Source organism: Bombina bombina, chromosome 3 (assembly GCF_027579735.1).
Source record: "Bombina bombina isolate aBomBom1 chromosome 3, aBomBom1.pri, whole genome shotgun sequence".
NCBI classification, from domain to species: Eukaryota; Metazoa; Chordata; class Amphibia; order Anura; family Bombinatoridae; genus Bombina; species Bombina bombina.
In genome coordinates this window covers 661225920-661233177 of record NC_069501.1, presented here as the reverse complement: position 1 = coordinate 661233177, position 7258 = coordinate 661225920, and the positions used below count along the sequence as shown (strand labels likewise).

Genomic DNA, 7258 nt, shown 5'->3' with positions numbered 1-7258 from the left:
GTCGGTTTAGGGATTAATAGGTTAACTAGGTTTATTGCGATGTGGGGGTTTGTCGGTTTAGCTGTTAATGGGTTATTAAGGTTTATTGCGATGTGTGGGGTTGTCGGATTAAGGGTTAATAGGTTAACTAGGTTTATTGCGATGTGGGGATTTGTCGGTTTAGGGGTTAATGGGTTATTAAGGTTTATTGCGATGTGGGGGTTTGTCGGTTTAAGGGTTAATAGGTTAATTAGGTTTATTGTGATGTGGGGGTTAGTCGGTTTAGGGGTTAATAGGTTAATTAGGTTTATTGCGATGTGGGGGGTTGGCAGTTAAGGGGTTAATATTTTAATTATGTTATTTGCGGATTAGGGATTAATTACTTTATTATTTTGCGATGTGGGGGTTTGTGGTTTTCGGTGTTTGTTAATACTTTGTGCTGGAGGTTAGGTTTTTTGTTATACTTTGTGCGGGAAATTAAGTGTTTTTTATTTATTTCTTGCATGCGGTTGTGTGGTTTTTTGGTTTTTTTAAGGCTTTGGGTTTGCCTACGCTGCATCCAGGTGAATTCCGAAAATGGCAGGGTGGTGAAGCAATTCTAGCGCAGCCAACATTCCTTTGAGGATGTGTGCGCAACTGGTGACAGCGACGGAAGCGTTACACGCGATTATAGTATAGATGTTGCTTATTAGAGAATATATATAATGTATGAATAAATATATAGTTGACACATATATACATTTACGGGTACTCTTTAAGAAATAAGTTACTCTGTTTCACTAGGCCTGTCTGTTTTCATAGCAGTATTCTTATCTAGAGAATTTAGGCAACAACTTAAGCATCTGTGAGAATCTGCTGCATGGTTTCCATTGAGTTATTATGCTTTATCTAACTGTGATGGTCAACCTGTCCATTCTTGTACCCTGTTATTAATACCTTAATACTATAAGTAATGCATTTATAGTTTCATCACAGCCTTGCTAAGCTGCTTACTGATTTATGTTAATGCTATAAGTTAATGTTATTTTACTGCATCCTTTTTCAGTACTAACAAGTGCAAGTACATAACACCAGGGTATCACACCTTTTGGATAAATATATCCTCTCCTGGATGATATTGAATAATGTATGCCATTATTCCTTTTGTAATACCAGGAAGAGCCCCAACAGCTGAAGAATCATTATTAGACCTTTGCCAAGGTTTTCTGTCTGTGGCTCAGTACACTTTTGACTTTAGGTCCCTGGCAGCAGAAAGTGACTGGCCTAGAATAATCTTCAGAGCAGCTTTTTGTAAAAGTCTGATTCTCTAGAGTTGTTCATTGGCCTCTGTGTCTGTCTATATACATACTGAGAGAGGGAACATGAGAAGGAGGGATGCTGGAGAATCACAGTTAATAATCCTTTAGTACTCCTCACAACTTGTTTTATTCCTCCAAGCTCCCCTAAAGAAAGTACTTCTACTGACAAACCTATGAAAGTGGGTACAACCAGAGGAACATCTGAGATGTGGGACTTTAGGCCTCGCTCTGTGAGAAAGAACATTAACTAAAAGATTGATAACTAAGACAGTGAAAATCCAGAGCTTAGCTAGTACTGGAGAAGCCTTGCTAATTGAATGGCCATTAAATATCCCCCATCTATCAATGTGCTCCTTTCCTCTTGTGTGTCTGTGGAAATGGTATATGTTTACTGAAGAACTCTAGTTGACTTCAGTACTGAAGAAATCTTAATGGATTTTGCTTTGCTGATTACACATCACTGTTCCATTAATATTACCACCACTTTTGGGCTTAGGCCTTTGAATATGAAACTGTAAAATTCACTGTTGAGGTCCTAAGTATTTATTTAATTTGTTCACCCTGTTCTCCTTTATTCTTTGCCTTCCTTCGCTGCAGTTGCATGATCTTTCCCCCTGTTGGTCACTGGTAAGCTTTTAGCATGGGAATGTAATTGTTTAAGCAAATGTTTTCCTCAGCCTGTTTTTACAAATAACATTTTTTATTTTTTTTGTTGACACTCTTCTCCGCCTTCTCTATATTTACATGACTATCAAGGATGTTTTTTTTTTCTTCAAAGGAAGAGATAGAATTTCTTCTGCCACATAGGCCGTAAATGGCCCTATCAATTTTTTTACTGGTGCGTCATACCAATCATATCTACTTTGTCATTCATAGACCCATGCACTTGAACAGTATATCAAAGACAACTTAGGGGTCGATCACAATCTATAAGCTGATGCTTTTTGGCTCTTTTTCTGGCGAAAAGGCCACTTTTCATTTCAACACGATCATAATAGCACATTTTCGTCTTAGAGGGAAAGCCCTATTTTTAACATGTAGACAAAAAAAATGTCATTTTTAAGAGACTTTAAACAGCTTATCAAGACCATATTTACATTTTTTAAACTCCTCAAATCACTTGATAAAGACCTCAAATGGCATTTTGAACATCTTTGCAAGTATCCCATTATTTAATATTTTAAATATAGTTTTTTTTCCGTTTTTACAATTATTGATGTAATAGCACTATTTTCCAGTTTGGTGTGATCTACATCTGAAAACAAGAAGGAGACTTATGACATCTTCTTAAACTGTATTTTAACTATACTAAAACTGTAAAATGTGAAACCACTAATTGCAATATTGTTGCTGCAAAGAAGATGTTCAAATGAATAATGAGGTTCTGAGACACAAAGAAATGATATCAGCGCTAATAGACTGAGAACTTCAAACCACTTGTACTGTTTCTGTAAAATAAATCTAAATAACGACAAATACAAAATATCAAAACACAACAATATAACACAACAATAAAACACAACAGTAAAAAATACAATCAAAATATACACATCAGAAACAATTACCAATGTAGCAAAGAATTCTAACCTAGAGTCCAAATGTACTTCAGTGAACAGAGTTCCAACAGAAATAGAGGAAATTCCAAGTCTTAAAAGGATTCTAGGTGCACTCAAGTAGATGCCGCTTCTTTTTGGTGATGATTCTTGAAATCACCAGAGTTGAAAACAGGACTAGGGTAAAAAAGTACAGAAAGCGCAAACAGACTTGAGTTATTTATTGTAGTAACAAATTGATAAAATAAACATAGAAACTTAGATTCAAGTAAGCACAGTAATACATTGAATCCGTTGACAGCCACAGTCTAAGTCCCGATCCTCAGGCAGAATTGTCCAGTTTTCAAATAAAACTGTAGAGGACTCCTTTATCTGGGAAAATTATAGTCAATACATTTTTAATTAGACCATATTTTGGCTCTGAATATTCAGGGAAATGAAAATGAATACTGAATTTTAGTTAAACATTTACATTTGTTATTGTTAAAATGAATGCAAATGTTTCAAAGATGCATACTTACCTTAAGGCGCTCTGAAGAGCATGGAGAGTGTGAGAAGGTAAGTGTTAACCCCTTACAAAAGTAATGTAAATGAAAATTTTGTCAGTATTTTTTCACTTTCTTTAATTTTCTTTGTGCATTCTTTCAGGGCCGGCCTTAGCCATTGAGGGGCCCAAGGCAGGATGACAAAATGGGGCCCCCTTTCTCCCTGCCTCCAAATCCGCCCCATCTTCGCCTCCAACCTGCCCCATCTCTGCCTCCAACCCCACCCCATCTCCGCCTCCAGCCCAGCACCCAGTTTTTAAAATGAAAAAAAAAAAAAAAATGGGAGAAAAATAATTTAAGGCAATGCACAACATTTTATAAAAACAAAACAAAACAAAACATACAAATCCACTAATGTGGAGCACTATAGCATTGTATATATTGCAAAAAAACGTTTGTACTATTGACAATTAGGGACAGTTGAGTTGAACTAGGCCTTATTTTTATGTGCTTTCTAATTATAACAAGAACATTACAGAGACACCAGGGCCGGACCTAGCAAGTGCAGGTCCATAGGCAGAATAACAGCGCAGTGGCCTCTTCCCAGAACAATAAATACTTAAAGAAATGGGGCAATGCACTCTACCACCCAAACACACAGAGAGCCCACACACACACACACAGCACACACACACATCCCACACACACACAGCCCACACACAAACACAGCCGACACACACACAGTAAAACACACACACACAGCCCACACACAAACACAGCCCACACACATACACCTCACATACCCCCCCACACACATACCCCCAACACCCCCCCCACACACACACACAGCCCACACACAAACACAGCCCACACACACACACCCCACATACCCCCCCACACACATACCCCCAACACCCCCCCCAACCCCCACACACACACACCATTCCCCCCCACACACCCACACAGTACACAAGGGTAATAGAAATACTTGTAAACAATTTGTATTTTTTTTAAAGATGTTAATGCTTTATTTACCCTGGCTGTAATAATACTAGCTGTAATATAGCATCACTGGCTGTAAAAATACTAACTGTATTATAGCATCACTGGCTGTTATAATACTAAATGTATTATAGCATCACTGGCTGTAATAATACTAGCTGTATTATAGCATCACTGGCTGTAATAATACTAGCTGTATTATAGCATCACTGGCTGTAATAATACTAGGTGTATTATAGCATCACTGGCTGTAATAATACTAGCTGCAATATAGCATCACTGGCTGTAATAATACTAGCTGTATTATAGCATCACTGGCTGTAATAATACTAACTGTAATATAGCATCACTGGCTGTAATAATACTAGCTGTATTATAGCATCACTGGCTGTAATAATACTAACTGTATTATAGCATCACTGGCTGTAATAATACTAGCTGTAATATAGCATCACTGGCTGTAATAATACTAACTGTATTATAGCATCACTGGCTGTAATAATACTAGCTATATTATAGCATCACTGGCTGTAATAATACTAACTGTAATATAGCATCACTGGCTGTAATAATACTAGCTGTATTATAGCATCACTGGCTGTGATAATACTAGCTGTAATATAGCATCACTGGCTGTAATAATACTAGCTGTATTATAGCATCACTGGCTGTAATAATACTAGCTGTAATATAGCATCACTGGCTGTAATAATACTAACTGTATTATAGCATCACTGGCTGTAATAATACTAGCTGTATTATAGCATCACTGGCTGTAACAATACTAACTGTAATACAGCATCACTGGCTGTAATAATACTAGCTGTATTATAGCATCACTGGCTGTAATAATACTAACTGTAATATAGCATCACTGGCTGTAATAATACTAACTGTAATATAGCATCACTGGCTGTAATAATACTAACTGTATTATAGCATCACTGGCTGTAATAATACTAACTGTAATATAGCATCACTGGCTGTAATAATACTAACTGTATTATAGCATCACTGGCTGTAATAATACTAGCTGTATTATAGCATCACTGGCTGTAGTAATACTAGCTGTATTATAGCATCACTGGCTGTAATAATACTAGCTGTATTATAGCATCACTGGCTGTAATGATACTAGCTGTATTATAGCATCACTGGCTATGATAATACTAGCTGTATTATAGCATCACTGGCTGTGATAATACTAGCTGTATTATAGCATCACTGGCTGTGATAATACTAGCTGTATTATAGCATCACTGGCAGTAATAATACTAACTGTATTATAGCATCACTGGCTGTAATAATACTAGCTGTAATATAGCATCACTGGCTGTAATAATACTAGCTGTAATATAGCATCACTGGCTGTAATAATACTAGCTGTAATATAGCATCACTGGCTGTAATAATACTAGCTGTATTATAGCATCAATGGCTGTAATAATACTAGCTGTATTATAGCATCACTGGCTGTAATAATACTAGCTGTATTATAGCATCACTGGCTGTAATAATACTAGCTGTATTATAGCATCACTGACTGTAATAATACTAGCTGTAATATAGCATCACTGGCTGTAATAATACTAGCTGTAATATAGCATCACTGGCTGTAATAATACTAGCTGTAATATAGCATCACTGGCTGTAATAATACTAGCTGTAATATAGCATCACTGGCTGTAATAATACTAGCTGTATTATAGCATCACTGGCTGTAATAATACTAACTGTAATATAGCATCACTGGCTGTAATAATACTAGCTGCATTATAGCATCACTGGCTGTAATAATACTAGCTGTAATATAGCATCACTGGCTGTAATAATACTAGCTGTAATATAGCATCACTGGCTGTAATAATACTAGCTGTAATATAGCATCACTGGCTGTAATAATACTAGCTGTAATATAGCATCACTGGCTGTAATAATACTAGCTGTAATATAGCATCACTGGCTGTAATAATACTAGCTGTATTATAGCATCACTGGCTGTAATAATACTAACTGTAATATAGCATCACTGGCTGTAATAATACTAACTGTATAATAGCATCACTGGCAGTAATAATACTAGCTGTATTATAGCATCACTGGCTGTAATAATACTAACTGTAATACAGCATCACTGGCTGTAATAATACTAGCTGTATTATAGCATCACTGGCTGTAATAATACTAACTGTAGTATAGCATCACTGGCTGTAATAATACTAACTGTAATATAGCATCACTGGCTGTAATAATACTAACTATATTATAGCATCACTGGCTGTAATAATACTAACTGTAATATAGCATCACTGGCTGTAATAATACTAACTGTATAATAGCATCACTGGCAGTAATAATACTAGCTGTATTATAGCATCACTGGCTGTAATAATACTAACTGTAATACAGCATCACTGGCTGTAATAATACTAGCTGTATTATAGCATCACTGGCTGTAATAATACTAACTGTAGTATAGCATCACTGGCTGTAATAATACTAACTGTAATATAGCATCACTGGCTGTAATAATACTAACTATATTATAGCATCACTGGCTGTAATAATACTAACTGTAATATAGCATCACTGCCTGTAATAATACTAGCTGCATTATAGCATCACTGGCTGTAATAATACTAGCTGTATTATAGCATCACTGGCTGTAATAATACTAGCTGTAATATAGCATCACTGGCTGTAATAATACTAGCTGTATTATAGCATCACTTACTGTAATAATACTAGCTGTATTATAGCATCACTGGCTGTAATAATACTAGCTGTAATATAGCATCACTGGCTGTAATAATACTAGCTGTAATATAGCATCACTGGCTGTAATAATACTAGCTGTAATATAGCATCACTGGCTGTAATAATACTAGCTGTAATATAGCATCACTGGCTGTAATAATACTAGCTGTATTATAGCATCACT

General features: G+C 36.1%; 1 pseudogene; it reads left to right on the top strand.

Moving 5' to 3' along the window:
• Nucleotides 1-1103: 1103 nt before the first annotated feature.
• LOC128652471 (proteasome activator complex subunit 2-like) overlaps nt 1104-7258 on the top strand; it is a 42248-nt pseudogene continuing 36093 nt past the window's right edge.